General features: G+C 35.0%; 1 long non-coding RNA gene across 1 annotated transcript; it reads right to left on the reverse strand.

The window, feature by feature from the left end:
- Positions 1-17,494: 17,494 nt before the first annotated feature.
- Positions 17,495-19,670, reverse strand: LOC136203870 (uncharacterized). Its single transcript, XR_010674994.1, has 2 exons — positions 19,271-19,670; positions 17,495-18,070 (listed from the first exon to the last, which is right to left on the reverse strand). It is a non-coding gene; the product is annotated as an uncharacterized lncRNA (long non-coding RNA).
- Between the last annotated feature and the right edge of the window lie 3,924 nt (positions 19,671-23,594).

Genomic DNA, 23,594 nt, shown 5'->3' on the forward strand with positions numbered 1-23,594 from the left:
TTGAAATAGGGTAGCTGTTTAGCCATTATCCCCGTGATCTTGAAATAGGGTAGCTGTTTAGCCATTATCCCCGCAATCTTGAAATAGGGTAGCTGTTTAGCCACTATCCCCGCAATCTTGAAATAGGGTAGCTGTTTAGCCATTATCCCCGCAATCTTGAAATGGGGTAGCGGTTTAGCCATTATCCCCGCAGTCGTAAACCAGGGTAGCTGTTTAGCCATCATCCCCGCAGTCGTAAATCAGGGTAGCTATTTAGCCATTATCCCCGCAATCTTGAAATAGGGTAGCTGTTTAGCCATTATCCCCGCGGTCGTGAACTAGGGTGCAGCCCGAAGCAGAGTCTGATGCAGTCAGAGAGCAACGCCGGAGCGCGCAGCGCAAAGGTCAGGTATGTTTCCTCCTACTCGTTACGTGTCTTTTACTTTTATATGTTTTACATTGCATGTGTTACGTTAGCAAAAACGTTTTCGAACCACACACATCACTGTCAAAATAGAAAAGTAGGGGCAACTGTAGACACCGAGTCGGAGGACCTGTGACGAAAACCTGAAAGAAGACGGTCGAAGCGATTGATTCCGGAAGTTTTGAAAAATATATAGAGAATAATAAGCTGAGGAAAATTAACGGCATGGCATGGGCACACAACGGCATCCCGCACGCGGACGACGATGGTCGAACGCCCGCTTGATGGCTCGAGACGTGAGCACGGCGTCCGTCGGACGCACCGCGAGTGGCACGCTCTCGACGCCCGAGCAATGCCTGGTACCGCTGGCGGTGCGCGCCCTCGTGGGCCGTTGAGCACACGTGCCTGGCAGCGAGAGGCGCGCGTTCGGCGGCCGCGACGTGCGAGCGTCTAGCTGCACGGAACGCGCACTCGGTGGCCACGGAGTGCACACGTCCGACGGTGCGGGGCACGCCCCGAGGGTCGCCGGACGGGCACCCAACCACGTCGGGCGAACGCCCAATGCGTCGGGCGGACGCCCGACGAGGGTTGGGCGCGGGCGCCCAACCTCGCGTTGGGCGCTCGCCCAACGCCGTTGGGCGATCGCCCAATGAAAGTTGGGCGGCCGCCCAACAAAGTTGGGCGGTAGCCCAACACTAGGTTGGGCGGCCGCCCAACCACAATGGGCGACGCCCAATTTTTTTTGGGCGTCGCCCATTGTTCCGGGATCTGTTTCCCTATATAAGGGCACGGATCCCAAGGTGAAAAAGAGGATTTTTGGAGGGGAGAGCTTTCTCACACTAGATATTTTTCTAGAGAGAGGAAGTGGATTTTTTGGGAAAAAAACATTTTTTTTTCCTAAAATTGAAAATCTCTAAATTTCCTAAGTTCAATTTTTACTAAATTTTTCATAAAAAACGGGAGCTCGCGGTTCGTGGAATCAATCGGCTTCGACTGTCAGATACCGAATTAAAGGTATTATCCGAGGACTAGACTCTTTATTTTATTTAATTTATTCTCTCCTTCTATTTATTTTTTTTATGCTATAGTTTTTATTCCTTTAGTTATTTATTTATTTTGTCACGTTTTATTTAATTAACGTATTTATTTAATTTTCGTTTCGTGTTAAATAAAATTCGGTTTTGTTTGAAAATAAAAACCTCGTTTTGGATATCCCAATACGAACCGTGATCCGATAAAAAGGTAGTTCGGGTATCGAAAATATTGTAATTATAAGTTTTTTATTTAAAAGAGGTTTCCAAATAACGTTTTAAAATAAAAACATCGTTTTAGGAACTTCCGTGTTCGACTATGATCCATTTTTGGTAGTTCGGAAGTCCAAAACGATTGAATTAGATTTAATTTAAAGCTTTTGAATAAATCTGGAAAATATTGGAGTGCTGCTGTAATTTACCAATTCTGTCACTAAATGCTGTTTACCGACGGATTTTCCGTCGGTAAATCTGCCAAAATGTAAAAAATGTCATTTCGGTCCCTTTTTCTTAACTTTTGGACTTTTAATCCTTAGTATATATATATATAATTATGTAATATATTCTTTTCAAATTGTTTTAAAACTTTAACATATATAATTATTTTAGGAGATTGGTATTCCATTTTTATTCTAATTTTTTGTATATGTACATATTACTTTCTTTTTTATTATTATTCATTTAAATTACATTAAATTCTATTTTAAATGTTATTTATTTGGGCATTTTGGGAGATAATTAGTAGATATTGGGGGAGGAACATATAGTCTTTTTGACATTAGGATTATATTAATTATGTATATATATAGTTTTGGGGTATATTTGGGTTATCTTAATTATTGTTAAATAAAATTATTTTGAGTGATAAATGCTATTTTCTTATTTATGAATTTCATTCACTATTTTCTTATATTTAAAGTATAAATATATTATTTTCATTATTCTTTCTTATATATGTATTAGATAGTATATTTTCTTTTACTCTTATTTTATGTCTTTTGGGCTAAAATGTGTAAATATATATCTATATTATTTTCTTTATTTCTTTTGGTCATTTATAAGTCCATGTTTCAAATGGGCTTCACTTGGAAAAATTAATTTTTGGGCCTAAATGTGTTTATTGATGTAATTATAATAGTTAGAGAGTTCATTAAATAAGTGGGGAAAATAAGTCACAAAAAGAGAGTTTTCAATTAAATTATTTAAGCTAATGAGCTTTCTTAGATCTCTAACGTAGATAAATAGAGTCATTTTGGTTGATATTTCAAATCGTCTTCAAAACACCACGTTTTAAAACCTTAGTCCGTTCCAACGACGGATTAAGCGAACATTGTAATCAAAATCGTTTTCTTTGTTAATAATGGAGATTTTGAATCGCTTTCTTAATGAATTTGTACAAAATAAAATTGACTTGTATGTTTAACCACGTTTTCTTATTAAAAGGCTTTTACTTTAACGTTTTCAATTACTCGAGTCGTTCCAACGGCGATTCGGGTAAGCTTCATCAAACGGGGTTTTAAAACGCACCTAAATCGTTCCAACGGCGATTAAGGTGCGAACCATGTAATAAACATCGTTTTGGGGAAATAAGTTAATGTAGAATAGACACACAACATAACATTTAAATACGGTTGTAAATAAATCACTTCTTTCTCCCCCCTCTCTGTGTATGTATAAACATAAATGGGTGATTCTTTACTGATGTGGCTTTTCAATATCATATGCTCAAAATGGTTTCCAAAAAGAGAAAGAAAAAGGTTTCAAATGAATTTTAAACTTAAAGAAGTATACGATTAGTCCGTTATCGCCTAACATGCTGAGTAGGAGGCCGGTGGTTCATAACCGGGCGATGTCGGGGTGCCTAGTAGCCTTTCTCCGGAAAGGAGCTAGCCTTCTCGGCTCGTACCTAAGTTTCCTGAACCCACACCGGTCTCCCGCAAGGGATCGGTGTTCATTTTCCCATTCGTGGGTGGCGACTCTTCCATATCTCCGAGCTCCGGTCCTGCCGAGCAGCTTGATTCCGCGATTGGTTGCTTTCGGCGCCAATCACCGCTTATGTCGCCATGAGGTTGTCCACCCCCCGGTCCGCCCGGGAGATTAGGCCGCGGCACCTCGTCTAACAAATACGTTGGTCTTTTATGTTTTTAAATTGCTCCCACTATTTTACCAAATTAATAACCCTCAATATTAATCCGAAGAATTACTCAAATTCTTTAATGGGCTAGGACCCTATCTAGCGGAGTTTCACCTTGAGTGACTCAACAAGCTAGCCCCATTCGATAGGTAGATTCGTGTAATCAATCATATCAACAATATGACTCTTAGGTTATTGGGTTACTAACCACATTAGTAACTAATATATCTTTGATTATTAATCCCAACCATATTGCCTACTAGCTTTGAACAACATGAGTGACTCATCCAATTATTCTCGGCTAGTTTAAGTCGTAACCTTATATTCATGAAAACGATTTTCGATAATTCAGGTGTTACCATAAGACCCCGAGCTTGAGTGACTCAACAACCCAAAGGCTCCCAATACTGCCGGCTGAATTATAATATTAGGGAGGCAACTATTTTATAACTTGCTTATTGACTTAACTTTTAATTAGTGAGAGATTTTATTTTAAAGTCTCATAATCTAACCTAGTCTTGATTTGCTTTAGCATACATCAGACACATACAATTTACATTGGTAGTTATGGACATATTATCTAAATTATTCCGTCGAGCCAGAAACAGAATAAAAGGTCTCTAGGATAAATACTAACTATTACATATTTATCCTTCAGGTCCTCCGTCTTTTCCTTGGCGCCTTGATTTACAACAATATTTAATTTTTATACTACTTTAGAATACTTCAACTAATTTGAAGGGATTTAGGTGAGAAGAGAAATACAATAGAGAGTAGATAAGGCAGGACACGCATGCCCTATTTTCCAAAATACCAAAAGAGTAAATAACAATTATAGAGGGGTCTAAATATGTCCATAACACCAAACATGCAAAGACTCAATTAAATAAATTTAATTGGTTGATTACATAAACTATTTATGTAATATTTTAGTTTAATCAAATTAACCCTTTAAGTTAATTTTACTTTCAATTTAGTCCTTTAATTGACTTTACTATCAAATTAACCTTTAATTAAATTTTGTATCATTTATATTTTATTCTAATTAAAATATATCAAATATAAACTTAATTAGACATTCAAAATATAACTATACAAAACATTAATTATTTGTGTTCAATTATTTTGCCAAAATTATTTAGCATGTTTAATTCAACCGTATCCCATACAAATAATTAAACATCAAATAACTTTGAAAAAATCAATTCCAAAACACAAAACTTTTAAGACGAGAGATTATTAAATTATTGTGTTTAACTATTTTACCGAAACTGTTTAACGTGATTAACTAATATATCAAGTATATTCATTAAGCACAAAACGATTTGCAAAATCAAATTAAAATACACATAATTAACATGTCCTTTTATTAATTATATCAATTATAAATTAATAAACTTATATGGGATGATTCGTTGTTCCTAAATTTTAATTTTGTATCAATGAAATAGTTCGTCTAATTAACCGTATCAAAATATCTTTAATTAGACAACTCAATTCAATATATACAACTTAAAATAAACAACGATTAAACTATGTGGATTAATTAATTCTATATATAAATTTTAATTTTCTGAAAAACAAAAGAATTTTGATAAAAAATCAGAAAATCGAAATTACACGTGATGGGGACGAAAACTGGACTCGTCCCCGTCACAGATCTCATCCGCGACGATGGCAGCATTGCTGCCAAAAGGAGACAGCAATGCTGCCGCAAACCTTTTGCAGAATTGTGTTATACGAAAGTGCTGCCACTTTCGCATAACACAATTCTAATAAATTTTTTTTAAAATCAAATTAAAACATGTATATAAAATCAAAACTTTTAATTTTATATGAATCAAAATCTTTTAACTTTTATATATATATTCATACATATAAACTGATTTATATTTATATTTATATACAACTCTTTCAAAACATATATCAATAATTAATCAATTTTAACCGTTTCGTTTAAATCGTTTAACGGAATCAAATTTTCAAATATTAATCTAATTAATTATTTTAACGATTCAAATAGTTAAAACTCTTAATCCACAAAACACCTATATCACATATACAAACATCGTTTTAATCAACCGTTTAATTCTACAAACTCATTTGTTAATTAACCGAATCATAAAACATCTTAATCTCATCTTACCGTTTAATATTTTCAATCAAATTAAAATTAATTCCAGAATCATAATTTTAATTATCAAATAATTGAAAACTCCATTTATCTTTAGATTAATTAACCAAATCAAATTTATTAATTAACCTAACAATAAATCTATTCAATCTGATTGAAAAACCCTTTTATTTACATATATGAAATAACAGAATAACATAGGCTCTGATACCAATGAAGGAAAATAGACAAGCCCAGACGCAGCGGAATAATAAAATTTTATCTATTTTATCTATTTCCCTTTTCCAAGATCTGTTAATTTTTATATCATATAAAGAGGTATAGAATGAAATACATTTTCTGAAGAACTATCTACAGTTGCAAACGAAGTGCCCACAACTCTTAAACCATGTATCACGAACAACAAAAGAAACAACACAGAAAAGAATAACTGATCAGTAATCAACCTTAATAATAACAATCGCAATGATTGCCTCTAACAGAAATCGATACGAGATCAAAGAGAGAGTAAGAAATAATGTAAATTAGCCGGGACGAAGACGGAACGGTTCCCCCTCCTTTCTTATTTTGTGTTGGTCAAATTTTAGGGGTTAGGGTGTCTATTTATAGACTTCTCCAAACCCTAATCCCAGTTGTGTTAGGTAATTAAATAATTAGAATCTCATTCGGAATAGGATTGCTAATTAAATAATTAAATAAACACTTTATTATTATCTAAATAATAACTAATTATATCTAGATAATTATTATTAATCAAATTAATAATTTAATTATTATTAGGGATAATTAATTAGAATTTCAATCACATAAAACATCTAATTAATATTATCAGATAATCCTTTAATTTAATTTATAATCATAATTTAATTACAATTATTAAATCAAATTAATTATCCCTAATATTAATTACTAATTTTGGCGCCTATGTTAGTGTCTCACTAATTACTCTTTCGTCCTTTGGTTCCAAGTCCCATATGCGACCCATTAGGTTCTTTATTGCCACTAGCCGTATATATCCTTTGAAATTAATTCATCACGATTATTTCAACATATATATAACGGAATACCGTCGCGAGCTGTTACTAGCAGAACTTATGATATTCCCCCAGAGCAATTAAGAAGTCAGGTTGATAACTGACGTTAACCTTTCTACATTAGGTACAATATAATACGATCCTTCATCAACTATATCCTGTCGGTCAATTCCTTATAACCATGGAACGTGTCAAGGTTACATATAACGAAGAGTCCGGTTTTACTTGTACATGTTGAATTCACTCTGAAAGATAAGTTAAGTGAAATATTCATTTCTACTCTTAACTCTATCACATTGCAAGGATTTCAGTTAATTCACCACAAGCGGCCATTTGGATATATCTCCCACTTATCGGGAGTGACGAATGCTCAATCTGACATTAACTATTCTGCAACTACTTTGTGTGATACCCAACCCTGCTCTCACACACCCCAGGCTCTCACCTGTTGGATCGTGCTCGCACAAAATCAAAGTATTAGACTCCATAATCTAGAATCACTAATTAACGAATGTTTGAGTCTGAGGATTAGTTATACCTACTAATACCAATGAGGTGAACAATTGACACATTAGATAAATCAATCCATACTGTTATCTCAAGTCGGGTCCCAATCCTAATGAACTCCTTCACCGGATCCATGTAACTGTCTAGATATCTAAATATCTAAAGCTTGTGAGATCAGCTCTCTGTCTCGACAGAAAACATTGTTACATGCAAGTTTCAACAGTAATATGCCAACCCCTATAACATATTACTTGACTTGGGTTAGCTTTAAGTTTATTGATCTTGTTATAAAGTATAGTCTCACTTCATGCTTTTATGAACACTCTATAACTGCTTAAACAAACTTAGGATTACTTTCTTTATGAAAGATTTGTGCCTTTATATATAGTTACATTTTAATGCTATATATCTGATTAAACAAATGATTAAATAAACAATTTATTCATTAGTATTTATATCCTAAAACAATTGTCTTTAGGACACTAAACTCCAACACTCACAAGTACTACATACCTGTAACCCGCGTATTTGGAGATTCACACGTGTTGGGAGACAATTGTGTGCTAGTTGCCAGCCAAAATGCCGGACCTTGTGTGGAATTTCAGCATACCACAATTTTTTCCAAGCACCCTGAACATGAAATCTCTCTCCTACTTCCAGCGTTGTAGCCAGTTGGTAAGCACTTTTCACTGTGTAACGTCCTAAAGAATGGGATTTCCATATTAACTGATCCTCACTAGTCAAAGTACCAACAGACAGTTTATGAATTTCTGTAATATCTCTATGCTCGAAAATTTCCTCCAATAGCTCTTCATCCCAATCCCTGGAATTATGGATAAACAAATCATTGACTTTTAAATACTCCAACCCTTCCACCATAGGGGTTCGTATATAGCCATCCTCAACCATCTCTCAGTCCATACATTTATTGATTGACCGTTTCAAATTTTCCATCTGATTCTTCTTTAATGATTAGTTGGGAACTCCAGATACTTCGCCATATAAAGCTTGGTGAATGCCCCAATGAGGCCCACATAAAATCCCCTCTTGGATAATATTTAGCTTTGAAAACTCTACTAACAAGCGAAGATGGATTGGTAAATAACCGCCATCCCTATTTTCCCAACATAGCAAGATTAAAGGCCGTGAAATTTTGGAAACTCAGTCCTCCCAACAATTTTGGAGCACACAATTTGTCCCATGCCATCCAATTCATTCCTCTCTCACCTGACTTTTTATTACCCCACCAAAACGAATTCAGCATTCTCTGTAATTCCTCCGCCGTCGATATAGGGAGCATGAATACACTCATGAAATAGATTGGGATGGCTTGCCCTGCTGCTCGAATAAGTGTAGCCTTACCAGCTTTTGATATTCCTTTTCCTCTCCAGCGTTGTAGCCGCTGCCATAACCTGTCTCTGAAGTGTGCAAAGATTGCTCATTTCGTTCTACCCACCAACGATGGAAGACCCAGATATCTTCTCGTATTCAACGGACTAGTAATACCCAAAATGCTAGAAATTCCCATAGCTAGGTCATTTTCCACATTTCTACTGAACATGATTCCAGATTTTTGAAAATTTATAGCTTGCCCCGAAGCTAATTCATATGATCTAAGTAATTTTTTAAGACTCTACTTTCAAATATGGTAGCCTGACAAATAAGAATGCATCAGCCGCAAAGAGCAAATGTGAAATCACAGGCGCCCCTCTCTTAACTCGGCAACCATGCAGTAACCCCCTATTCTCAGCTGCCTTCAATAATGACGTCAACCCTTCAACACAAAGCAGAAATAAATACGGTGACAGTGGATCACCTTGGCGGAGTCCTCTTTTTAGGCAAACAGGACCAACCAATTGATCATTTATTCTAACCATATATTGCACAGAAGATACACAATGCATTATCAAATTAACCCATTTATCTGCAAAACCCAACTTTAGCATCAATTCTCTTAGATAATTCCAATCCACTCTGTCATATGCTTTACTCATATCAACTTTTAATGCCACACTACCTGCTTTCTTAGCAACATTATTGTTAATGCTATGAATAAGTTCAAAAGCGATCAAAACGTTGTCATGAGTAGACCTCCCTTTAATAAAAGCAGATTGATTTTCAGAGATAATTCTAGGCAAAAGCATTTTCAATCTATTTGCTAAGACTTTGGAGAAAATTCTAAGTATAACATTACACAGTGCTATTGGACGAAGTTCAGTCATAATAACAGGATTCTCACATTTTGGAATGAGAGTAATGATAATATTATTAAGCTCAGAGGGGAACATACCTTGATCAAACCATATTGACCCAACAATGAAGATATCATCTCCAATTATGTCCCAGAATTTTTGATAAAAACCTGGATTAAATCCATCAGGTCCTAGAGACTTATCAGGGTGCATATCAAATAAAGCTTTCTTGAATTCATGTTTTATCAGTGGTCGCAGTAATTGCTCATTATCCCGATCAGTGATGTGTGGCTGCATTAAATCTACCACTTCACTCCATTCACTATTACTGTCAGAAAAAACAATTCAAAATACTGTATTGCAATCTGGCCCATCCCATCTTTATCATCAACCCATTATCCTGCATTATTCATGAGCCTTGTTAAACTGTTCTGCTTCCGCCTTCCATTAGCGAAAGAGTGGTAAAAACGAGTATTCAAATCTCCCTCCTAAAGCCATAAGACTTCTGCTCTCTGTTTCCAGTGGTCTTCCTCTTGAACCATAATTCTCACATACTCAGCTCGGGTCGACTCATACTCATCACTATTACTTGGACCTCCCATATCACGTAGTTGTATTAACTATGCTTTTAATCGTTCAATTTTCTGACGAAAATTGGCATCACTACTTATGTTCCATCTCATAAGCACTTCTGCCACATGCGCTAAACGCGAACTCAGCACCATTCGCCTATCTGATCCCCATGCCTCTTTAATCACATTCCAAATCTCCTCATCCCTTAGCCATCGTTGCTCGAATCTGAACTGTTTTCGTCTCGGAATAGCTTAGTTGGTTGACGTATGCAAAATTATTGGGGAGTGATCTGAAGTGGGAGCAATAGAATTAACACAAAAATTACCAGGAAAACATCTCCCCCACGCTTCTGTACAGAGGCTTTGATCTAACTTCTCTTGAACTTCATTTGGTTTACCTCTGTGTCGTACCCATGTATACGGATAACCTTGTAATGGAATATTAGTAAGGCCACAATCAGTCAGAGTATCTCTAAATCCTTTATAACACCACTCTGGATGCTCATTTACCCCTTTTTTTAATCATTGTGAACAAGTAGATCATTAAAATCTCCCAAAATAGACCATGTGAGAGAAGAGGCAGCAGCAAGTCTCCTTAGTAAATCCTAAGAAGTCCTTCGTCTAGCTCTCTCCGGGTACCCATAAAAACCAGTAAGACGCCAGTCTCCATCCCTAGGGTCATTTACAGTCAAATCAATGTAATTTGGTGAAAATGACCTTAAGGAGCACATACTAGCCTTCCTCCAAAAAGCACATATTCCTCCACTTCTCCCAATCCTATCAACAACAAAACATCCTTCAAAACCAATGCGTACCCTGATAGCTTCAATGCGAGATTGACAAACCAGAGTTTCATACAAGAAAATAACATCAGGCCTATGAGCTTTAATGAGCTCACACAGAATGGGAACTGCCCTAGTGTTGCCCAGACCTTGGCAGTTCTAACTAAAGATTTTCATTGCTCTGGGCAGACCATTTGGCCTGCCTTTCCTGTTTGCTGTTTAGCTTTATCTTGTACTTTCGAGTTTCTCTGTTCTTGCTCACAAGCTTTATTATCATTATTGTTTCCCTGGTTTGGGGATAGATCATCAACTTCCATGGTTTTAATAGTTACCTCCTGTATAGTCTCAATTGGTTTTGGTTGAAATGCCACAAGTTCTCCCCTTCGTCTTTTCCTTTCCTCTCCTACTTCTAATCCGATTTCTGAATGTAGGAGATTAACTAGAGGGACTTCCATATCCTCCTGATCATAAAAGCTTACACCAAAGTTCCTTGATAGATGCCGGAGATTATGTCTAGGAGTTGGTTCCTTCAGCTGTCCCGCTGTACTACTACCAGCATCTCTGTTTGAGCCATATACCCTAATTCCTTCGGGCCTAGCTTCTTCCTTCAGCCATCTTTCTCCTCCCATCACACTAAAAGCTCTTTTTTAAAATCTTATTTTGAATTATTTTTTTAAATCAATTTTTACTTTCAAAATTAAAAAATATTTCGTTTTAAATTAATTTTTTCCCAAATCAAACTCTTTTTTTTAAATCTTATTTTGAATTATTATTTTTAAATCAATTTTCACTTTCAAAATTGAAAAAATTCCATTTTGAATTAATTATTTTTATCCTAAATCAATTTTCACTTTTAAAACTGAAAAAGATTTCATTTTTAAATTGATTATAAGAAATTCATCGAGATTGATTATAAGAAATTCATCGAGTTCGAATTTTTTTACTGACACTGATTGTAAGATTAAAAATTGATCTTTCAAAAATAAAATTCTGGCTCCGTTACTGTGTTTTATGTTTTCTTTTTCAAATTATCTCAAATGTTTCAATACTATCATATTGAAGTGAATATTGCAATTTCCATAATAGATTATCTTTTCCAAAGATAAATATTGCAATTTCCATTTACTCCAAAGATAAATATTGCAAAAATAAATATTACAAAAGAGCATAGATTTAAAGTGAGACACTAGCGATCAGATGAAAATTTGGTCGCTAAATACCGACTATTTTCATTGTTTATTCTTTTGCTCAGTCACTTTTGTCTATATTTTTATCTAGTCACTACACAAAATTGGCGCTTATTTCTTATTAATTGCTTTACAAAGCAGAGTCCTTATTAATTATTTTATAAAGTAAATATTATTTCATAAAGTAAATCATAGCAGGGTGTTGATGGATCTTATTAATTGGTTTATAAAGTAAATTAATTGGTTTATAAAGTAAAGCAGTGTCTTGATGGATCAATGGAAAGATACAAAGTTCGATTGGTGGTTTAAGGATTCCTATAGAAATATGGTATGCACTATGACGAGACATTTGGTCTAGTTATCAAGATCACTATTATACGTGTTTTACTAGTACTTGCAGCAATTAAAGATTGGAAGTTGTACCAAACAAATGTGAAGAATGATTCCTTGCATGGTGAATTGGACAATATATGGACCAACCTCAAGGTTGGAGAGCAAGGCTCAACCAAATTATATATGCAAACTAAAAAAGGCGTTGTATGGATTGAGGCAAGTACCAAGAGCATGGTACAAGAAGATAGCAGAGTTTCTAATTCAAAATGGTTACACTAAACTTGCATACATGGATATTTTGGATTCTAAGAAAAAGTCAACCGACCTTAGCAATAAAATTTTAGACCTGGTTGACAGATTGTAAGTTTGATCTTTCTCATTTTCTCATGATCTTTGAATTTGATTTGACTTTTCGAGATGGATTTTAACTAAATCAAACCTACAGCTCCAGGTTAGCAATAGTACATCATAGAGGTTGAAAATTTTCGTGTTCATAGCTACATAAAAATTATTTCTTCTTGGGAAATTATTGTGACTTAGTGATGGAAATATCCTTCTATAGGAAAATTTTTCTTAGGGCCACAACACCTCAACTATTCCTTCCATAATTTTTATAACTATCATATTTCAACATCGTTTCCTTCTTTTGTTTTCTCCTCCTCCCCACCTTTATGCCAAGCAGAAACTAATCCACTAGGGGAGGTTTCTCTTCCTCAAGGAGAGCTCGCGAGGTATTAGTGGATGAAAACCATAACGAGGTCTCATTACCACCGTTCCTCTCACTTCTTCTTTGTCCAATATAAGATCTTATCCTACCAAGTGGCTCTCCTAAGCCTTTTTTTATGTTCCTCCAATAATGTTCTCAAGACTGAATATGCCTATTTTGTCTTGTGAAGCATCGGATAGCGTGAGTTCTCCTAACTACATGGTATCTTAATATATCAAGGAATTTATGAGTGAAAATTTGGTGCCTTAATCACGAACTTCTTCATTTCTCCCAATGCAAATGGATGTTACTAATAGAATATATATATATATATAGTAATAGTAATAACCTTCGCCCATGTTACATTATTGGTAAAGTTGGGGACTAATAGGGTACTGGTTCTTCCACAACACTACCCAATACTCCTTTTCTAGCCTTTGTTTCACAACTTTTGATCTCTAAAAAGAAAGGATTTGTAAGCTTCCCAATAACAAAGTTCTTTTAACATATGTGTAATTTACTCATTAAAATTGTTTAGAATATCATTTTCACCAACTCTACGTTAGAGGGTTACCTATTATTGAAATTGTCAAATATTAAAGGACTTTTATGTTAGTAAAAGACAAATTTCAGACTTTTATATTCAATTTTCAAGTTAAGAAGCTATATGGAAAACGTAAGACAAAATTATGAATATAATTTACCATATAGCTATTGAATCTCAATTTTTGTCCATGGCTTGGTTTTTGTGTAACCTCATACATCCTCACCCATCCTTAGCTAAAAACTCTTTTCGGATTTTGAACCATACTCTTATGAAGGCAATTCATAACTTCAAGTAGGCTAACACTCAAAGGTCCCGCCTCTAGTACAACATAATGGAATTAATTGGCTGTAATTGCATTTGTTTACTTTCTATTTCTATGCCAACTATTTTCTCCAATACAAAGGCAATGCTTGGATATGTAGCTTATGAATTTAATGTCACATCCAACTCGAAATCTTAAGATAGTGGATTAATACCCTTCATTCATCTCATATTTTCTGATGTAAGGTTTCCAAATATCAACTCACACATAAATCTCAATAATTTCACCTTCAAGTATGAGTCTCTTCCACATTCAGTATTTATATCCCAACAATTTCCCCTCAAATGTGATTTTCTTCCATGTTGCATTCAGACTTTGCTGCAACATCACAAAAAATTAATCATTGACTTCACACGATCTATTTCAGACAATGATTCAAACTAATTAGTGAATTTACATATAACTCTTCTTTTCATATGAATGGCGAAGTATCACCTGCTACAATATGCTTATCTTAAACTCAACCATCAGTTCTAATACCATTTATTAGGGTAAATTACATATATGGGGTACAACCTTTACCCCAAATTACACTTTGTTGTACAATCAAAATTTTGTCACACTAAACAGTACGAACTTCAGGTGACCTCCCACTAAAGTGTACAACCGGTTTTTGTGACCGGTCAACGCTGGTCAACTATGCCACGTCAACATTTTTCATTATAGAATTAAAAAAGTGGGACCCACTCTTTATGAAATGACTAATATAGCCTTATTCTTTATAAATTTACTAAAATATCCTCATCTTCTTCCTTCAACCCCTCTCTCCCATTTCTCTTTCTACATCTTCTCACTCACTCCTCTCTCTACCATTTCTTTTTCATTCCTCTCTACTATTTATATGCATTTCCCCTCTTTTAATTAACTTTTCCCTTTTTTCTTTTTTTTTTAGTTAAAGAAATGGAAAAAGTAGAAGTTTTATGGTCAAATATCGTTCTGTGCTAAGCTGCTGGTGAATGGCTTATACTAGTTAATGGATCTTATTCATCCACGACGTTTGTTAGAAAGGATTGGGGGCATATACTGGTTAATGGCTTCTCCACCTTCTCCTCCACAACCTTATCTGTGGCCACACCTCCAAACTTCACCATACCATACTTCCTCTCCCCTTCTTCTCTTATCACCACCCTCCCGTCGATCGGCCTCAGTGCCTCCTCCGCCTCTTTATACTTATCTAGCAACATAAACTGCATGATCACCAGTTTATCATCCTCCTTTGTTATGACTGGAGCTGTCATTGCAATCTTTTCGCCTCCAGTTTTGGTCATAACTGGTGCTATCATGGGAATCTGTTCTGTCTTGGTATTTTGGGGGTTTCCTAAAACTCCTATATAGTTAGCCAACACCATGAATCCATCTTTTTCTTTCATTTGGGATGGATCGTATGTGAATTCTGCTGCTACTGATGGTGAGTATTTTCGGATTTCGTATTCGTCCGTGGACTGCAGAATTTGGAAATTGATTTCGTATTCGTCTGATCTTTCCGAGAATCAATCCCAATTTTGTAAGTGTGAACTGTAGAATTTGGAAAAAAGAAAAAAAAGGAAAAGTTAATTAAAAGAGGGGAAATGCATATAAATGGTAGAGAGATGAATGAAAGAAAATGGAAGAGGGATGAGTGAGAGAGAAGATGGAGAGAGAGAAATGGGAGAGAGAGGTTGAAGGAAGAAGATGATGATATTTTAGTAAATTTATAAAGAATAAGGCTCTATTAGTCATTCCATAAAGAATGGATCCCACTTTTTTTTTTAATTCTACAATGAAAAATGCTGACGTGGCATAGTTGACCAGCGTTGACCGGTCACAAAAACCGGCTGTACACTTTAGTGGGAGATCACCTGAAATTCGTACGGTTTAGTGTGACAAATTTTTAATTGTATATCAAAGTGTGATTTGGGGTAAAGATTGTACACAACGTATGTAATTTACCCTCATTTATTATGATACTAGAACATTTACCATTTTAGAGAAGCTTTAAATATTGTAAAGAAGTACAATTATAAACTAGATATTATGTCCAGCTCAAAACTTTAAGTTAATAGATTTTGCATTCTATATTATTCTAATATAGAATTTTCAAATACCAACTCACACTTCTATGCTAATAGAATTGAAATCTCTATTAGAATTTTAATAAAAAAGAAGGGAGGATAAAGTGAAATGGATTGAAATTATTGGAAAATAATGATCAATCTTTATTTGCATGGAGCTAAAGAATTATGAAGTTAAACAAACATTCTAATTTTGTTGGACTAGAAATATGATGAGGTTTTTTAGGGTAATTTACAAAATTAGACCTTAGAAGAAGTTCATTTACATTTGTATACTTATTTAGAAATATACTACCAAACTAGACTCTTTCAATACATTTTTTTTAAAAATATACTTACAAAACTTTCATCTTCTTCAACCTCATCTTATTCAAGCCATATGTTTCAACCTCATCGTCTTCTTCAACTCTCTTCTTCCCAATCTAGTAGACAATTTAAACTAAAAAAGAGCAAACAACACTCTAAATGACCATGTTTCAATCTAAGAACAATGGGAAAAACAAAAACAGAAACTAAGAACAATGAAGAACAAGCCTATGTGTTCTCATTTTCATATTCTTCATAAAAAGCTATGGTTCATGATATGAATCTTCATTTTCAATCTTTCCTATTCGCATTCTATCATATGGGTTCACATTTTATGAAATGAGAACCCATTTGAGGTTCTCATTTTATGAATTGGGGTTTGCATTTCATAAAATACTAACCCCATGGGTTAGCATTTTATGAAATGGAGTTCGCATTTCATAAAATGCGAACCATTAAATTTACTTTAAACATTTAAAATTATGCAGAAGATGGGTTGAAGAAGAAGAAGATGAGGTTGTAGAAATTTACTCTAAACATCCAAAATTTACTTATATTTGTTCCTCATTGTACTTAGTTTATGTTTCTGTTTTCTCGTTGTTCTTAAGTTGAAATAATATTTGTTCTTCATTGTGTTTGGTTTCTGTTTTCTTTGTTGTTCTTAGGTTGTAGAAATTTACTCTAAACATTTAGAAGATAAGTTGATGAAGAAGATGAGGTTGAAGAATATGAAGAGTTTGTAAGGGTATTTTTGAAGAAATATATAGAAGTGTCTAGTTTAGTAGCATATGTAAATGAGCCTATAAATGTAAATAGATTTCTCCTTGTAGATACCCATTTTATCCGGGGTAAACTTTCATTTTTTAATAATTTTACCATTTTAACCAATTCATTTCATAAATATTGACATTGCATATATTTACTAGATATATCAATAATTTACTATATTTAGTACTTATATTTTGTTATAGACTGTTCTTAATTACAGTTTTTTAAAAAAAAAAATATTAGTATAATTTGTAAAAATAGTTAGATATTTATATCATAAAAATTCAACCAATTGATTAGATATTAGTTATTAATTTAAAAGAATGTTACGTAGGAAATGATATTAATGTACAAATTGATGTTTACATTTAAACAGATAATTACAAATAATAATAACATTGTTAATTAGTAATGTTTGTTATAAGCATTTAATTAGTTTAATTTAAGTTATTAAGATAAACAAAATTTAACTAGACAAGAAAACGAAAACAAAAAATGATTTTTTTTTATTAATAAATTAAAGATATACAAAAGGCTCAGGTGGTTTGGAATTCCAGCAAACCCACCGAAGACCAAAATACTGGGATACAACAAACATAATATAAAATACAAAAAAAAAATATAAAGAAGCAATTTCCTAGTGGCCAAGGCAGTGGCCACATCGCACTGCTTGGCCACCAAGTAGTAGCTTTGTTGGCTCTCTATTGGAGAGCCACAACCATTACCACCAGGTCTGTTGGTTCTCTATTTAGAGAGCCAAAAAAGCAAACAGCAAAGGGGGGGATTTTTGGGACTTCTCCAATGTAGACCTCAGCATCTCCACTTTTTTTCATCTTCACCTTCTTCATCTTAAGACTAGACTTCTCTTTACACCTGAATTGGTCTTCAAGCCAGGTTCTGGTTTGGAGGAGCTCCGTCTTGTTCTTTCAGGCCGGGTTCAGATTTTGAGGAGAAGACAGAGCAGTGCCCTCCTCTTTCTCTTAAATCTCCCTCTCACACCCTTTTCATCCTCATCAAACCTTTTTACCACTATCAAACTTCAAAGTCCCGTTAAAGGAAACCTGTAGCATCAACAAGCAAAATCAACGATAACAAAGTAGAAAATCCAACCAGATGCATCAAACAGAAAATAATAGACAGAAGCAAGCTAGGATACAGACAAAGAACATAAAAGAAGGTTGAAAGCACAGGAAACCGTCTCCTCAGGTAGAATTTCTTCCTAATGTACAACTCTATTTTCAAGTCTCTGTCATCACCTATCACTAAGAAAACACATGGTAGAGGAGCTTTGGTGAGTGCCTATGCTATAGGTACGAACCGACTTTTCTATCATTTGTATTGTCGTCGTTAATGAGAAATTTTGGGGAGTTCCTATGCTATAGGGACAAACCGAAATTTTGGGGAGTTCCTATGCTATAGGGACAAACCGAATCATCTCAGAAGGTCTTTAAATCATCTGTTTTTGTCATTAAGAAACACAGTATAGAGGAATTTGGGGAGTTCCTATGCTATAGGGATAAACCAAATTTCTCTTCTAGGAGGCCTGTAAATGAATGGAAGGATACGTTATATTCTTTCACATCATTTAAAGTCATCCAACTGTGTCTTTTAAGCATTTGTAATAAAAGCATGAATAAATGGAAACATTTGGCTGGTTCCTAAACTATCAGGCAATCAAAGATATAATCCTTAACCTGAATCCTGTTAGCAATTCAGAATAACTCGGCTGGAATTCTCTCCATAGAGTATGTTTGATTGGTGTTTAATGTAGACATCAGCGCATTTAACAGTAATCTAAAAGCTCTATTTTCATGATTGTTTCAGAAATAAAATTAGAAAAGAAACAGTAACTTGAAAGTGCATTTGTTAGTCGATTCAGCAAGCACCAATGTTGAATGTTCATTATTTTTAAAACTCCATATCTAGATATCATCTATTTGACAACAAGGGCAAACCATGTGTTATATATTGAATGACACCATTACGCACGAAAAATAAAACATTAATATAGCTTCAGGGAATTTCCCAAATTTCATAAACCTGACATAAAACTCAACCAAATAGTGAACCATATTAACCTCGTTAGCATCGTTCAAACTAAACTAACAAGAATCAACCCAAACAGCAAACCCAAAAAAGTAAAACTAAAGAAACTCATATAGAAGCCTTTACCATAAATCGGAAAATGCAATTGACTTATCAAACAAAAACTGGAGAATTAGAAAAACAGAGGAAAATCATACGAACAGATCGAAACAAACCTGAGGGGAATCCGGTACTTGTTTCGGTTCTGAACAGTCACCCCGTCCCCCTTTCACTTCATGATTCTTTTGAGTTCCGGCGTTGCTGTCTCCTTTCCTCATTCCGGATTTGACGTCGTCGTCCGGTTGTAGATATAGCGGAATCGCTAGTCTCGAGGAGAGGGATCGTCGGAATAGAAACATGTCGATGGCGAGATGACAAGAGTAAACGATCTAACCACCGTCGAGAGAGACTCGTCGCCATTGAGAACAAATCGCCGTTGAGGGAGGTGGCTGGAAAGAGGGAAAGAACCCTAAGGTTTCGTTTTATTCGAGAGAGAAAAAGGAGATTCATAGCTTGAGTGTTAAGAGATGTTAGGGTAAAAGATTAGGAAAATGGATTTGGGTCAAGTTAGTTGATTGGGCCTTAATTATACTTAGCCCGAATTTATCCATACATCTCCCTTTTTCTTTTCTTTTTTAGTTATTTATTTATTTAAAACTAGTATTTACCAAAATAAAACGACTTACTTTATACGCCTATGTCATAGGGGTATGAAGTCGGTCAAAAATGAAATTAATTAAAAAACACAAACAGCTCAATTTATAAGTCTATGCTATAGGGGTATGAAAGCGATCAAAGTAAAAATAAATAAATAATTTAAAATGATTCAATTCGTACGTCTATGTCATAGGGGTATGAAATGGACCAAAATAAAATTAAACGACTCAATTTATACGTCTATGCTATAGGGTATGAAAGCGGTCAAAATCAAGTTAATTAAAATAAAACGGCTCAATCCATACGTCTATGTTATAGGGGTATGGAACCGGTTAAAATAAAATTAAAATTAATGAAATGGCTCCAATTTATACGCCTATGTTATAGGGGTATGAAAGTAGTCAAATGTAATTAACTCAAATTAAATGGTCCAAACCTATACACCTTTATTATAAATATATATATATATATATATATATATATATATATATATATAAAATAAAGAGAAAATGAATCGAATAAATCAAATAAGTTTAATATAAAAAAATCACATCTTTTAGTGCCAATTTTGGGCGGGATAGGGTGATTACTCAAAGTTTTCTTCCCTACACGTAATCGACAAACGAACCTAAAATCTCTATTTCGCAGACCCCCTTATCCATTAAAATATACCAAATTTCGGCGTCCAATCACGCCTTAATTTTGATTGGTGGCGACTCTCAAAAAAATAGTTCAAAACGGTAAAAAAACTACTAATTAACTCGATTTTTAGCGTCCGTCGTCCGTCGTCCGGAAAATCCCGGTTGCGACACTCCTAAAATATAATTTTATAATTTGCCCGGTTTTTTAAACTTTAATTAATCTCCATTTTAGAAAAAATTATATTATGTGCTAGGTATACCATATCAGATTTCTGATGATATGTGGTATGCCATAACCAATGAATATAAGACGTGTGTTATTTTTAACAATCAATAAAAGTAATAATTAATTAATTTTAGTCCTTTCATTCTTGAAACACATATTTACGCTTGCAATCGGACCTACCTCAACCACAAAATCTGTCGCGGACCACTATCACTATGATGGCGTGATGGTGGAGCCGTGTGAATATATACATTGATGGAGCAGACCTTGCAATTTATAACAGGATACTATGAGGCTATAAGATCCAAATCTCCAGCAAAGAGTTTCGAATGCCACTGATGGAAAACTTCCTTACAGTCTTCTTTACTTTGTTTGCTACTATTAAAATCATTTAATCCTCCTCATCTAGTTTATGTATAATTAGTTAATCATCATTTGTGTTTTATCTTGTTTATAATTACAAGCAGAACAAATGTATGCTCCATCAATTCACATAGAAAAACTGGTGATGGTGTTCTGTGACGGTGGTCAATTCACAAGGAGCAAAATCAAAAAAACAATATAAACTTATAAAAAAAACAATATCAAAAAGATAAGTACTAAATTGAAAATTATCTAAAAATAGTATCAAAAGACAAGTACCAAATTGAAAACAATGAGTAAAATTGGAAACAAAACTCATAATGAAAGATGTGTTGCAAAAGTTTGGAAGGGGGTGGTTTGGGCATTAAGGACTTTAGGATCTTTAACCAGGCTCTCTTGGGCAAGATGTGTTGGGAACTGATTCAAGGTACTAGTCTAGCTCTTTCTATGATGAAATCTAGATTTATGGCTGTCTCTGGTTTGCCTAAAGCTACCATTGCTCCTTCCTCGATTTGGTCTTCTTGTAAGTTTGTTTATTCTTCCATTTGGGACCAGACCTTTTGGTGGATTGGCCAGTCTTCTTCGCTTAATTTCTGGACGGATAGGTGGATAGTCCCATCGGTGGCGGACAGATTGGGTCTTGATCATCAGGATAAACGTTCACGCTTTAATTCTGTTGATGATTTTTTGGTAAATTCGGAGTGGCTTAACTTAGGTACTCTTCCTTCGGTTGTTCAAGACAGTATTCGTTCTATTCACAGGGGTAGAGATGATCTTGATTTATGTGCTTGGCAGCCCTCTATGAAGGGTATTTTCTCTGCCAAAGAGTACTATTCGATTATCAGTCCTAGTTCCTCCTCGGTGGACTGGTATAAATTTGTTTGGAATGCTCATACTTCCCCTTCTCGTTCCTTCACTTTCTGGAGAGTTTTGCATGGTCGGGTTCCGACTCACGACCTCCTGCAGCGTCTTGGATTCTCCTTTGCCTCTCGTTGTGTTCTTTGTGGTAGGGATGCTGGATCCATTAACCACTTATTCATTAGCTGTTCTTTTGCAGATTCTCTTTGGAGGGCCCTTGAGATTCATTTTGACTGCTCTTTGCCTCGTTATTCCCAATTCATCCACTTCCTCAGCTCTCTTTGTAGCATTCATTTTGGCTCCCAGGTGTCGATGATCTGGCGTGTTGCAGCTGTCACTTGCATCTGGTTAATCTGGCATTGCAGGAATGAAGCAATCTTTAAGGAAGTTTCTCCTTCTATTCAGCACTCGAAGATCACCCTCTTTCGAATGATTCGAGAGTCCTCTGCCACTTCTAAAGGTTTTTGCTCTTCAAGGAGAGATGATGTTATCTTATCACGTCTTCTGGCTTCTCCTAGGCCGCCCCCGGCTCCCAACATTATTCCTGTCCATTGGCTAAAACCTCCTCCGGGATGGGTTAAAGTCAATGTGGACGGCTCTGCTTTTGGCACTCCTGGCGAGGCAGGAGCGGGTGGTATTTTTCGCAACTATCGAGGATTTCCCAAAGGCTGTTTTGCTTTTTCTACCCCTCCTTCTTTTGCTTATATGGCTGAATTGAGAGCCGCTATTTTCGCAATTGAACTTGCTTGGGAGAAAAATTGGCATCAGCTTTGGGTTGAGTCAGACTCATTGTACGTTGTTAATCTGCTTAGACATCGTTCCATGGATGTTCCTTGGAGTATTCGTCAAGAGTGGTTGCATTGTCTCAGCATTTGCTCTATGATGAACATTCTTTTTCTCACATCTTTAGGGAAGGAAATAGAGTTGCTGATGCGCTGGCTAAGTTTGGAGTCTCTTCCTCAATGATCAATTGGTGGCCTTCAGCTCCTGCTTTTTGCCACAGGTTTATCAATGATGACATTTGTAGTATTTCTCATTTGCGTTTTTCTTGACTTTTCTAAACTTTTCTCCTCCCCCCTTCTTTTTGTTTGTTCTCCTTTCTCTTCTCTTGTTCAAACACTCATTTTTTATTTTATTAATATTTTGCGGGTTTGTCAGTTCTTGGGCCATGGATGCTCACCCCGCTCAAGTTCTGTCTCGTCCCAATTTCTATCAAAAAAAAAAATAATCTATCAAATTGAAAATAAGTAAAAAAATTGAAAATAAAGCTAATGAATATGAATTAACTTACATAGAAGGTAATAAAACTGAAGGAAGAACCGAATTTAAGGGAGGAAACAAGAGAGAAGCCAAAAGATTAAAAAAAGAGAAGAAGAAGATTTGGGAATTTTAATCCCTAAACGTGACGGCATCTTGTGTCTCCTTTTCCTCCTTTACGTATAATAGATTAGGTTTAATAATTGTAATTTTTTTTAAATATATATATACTGAATAATTTTTTTTGAGTTCCTTGGGCTTGATTGGATGGATGGTTTAGAGGGGTTAACAAGAGAAGGGTTAGTAAGGGTTGATAGAAACTCTTGTTTGGAAGGGGGAAGAATTAATAAGAGTTTCTACAAACCCATATTTGGAACACAAAAAAAATTAGAAGGGTAAGAGTTTGGAGGGGTTTTGAAGGGTTTCTTTTTAAGCCATCTAATTTTCAATCCTCCAATTTGGTGGGTTTGGAAAGGTTAGAAATTACCCTTCATTCCT

The sequence above is a fragment of the Euphorbia lathyris genome, chromosome 1, assembly GCF_963576675.1.
Source record: "Euphorbia lathyris chromosome 1, ddEupLath1.1, whole genome shotgun sequence".
Lineage (NCBI taxonomy): Eukaryota > Viridiplantae > Streptophyta > Magnoliopsida > Malpighiales > Euphorbiaceae > Euphorbia > Euphorbia lathyris.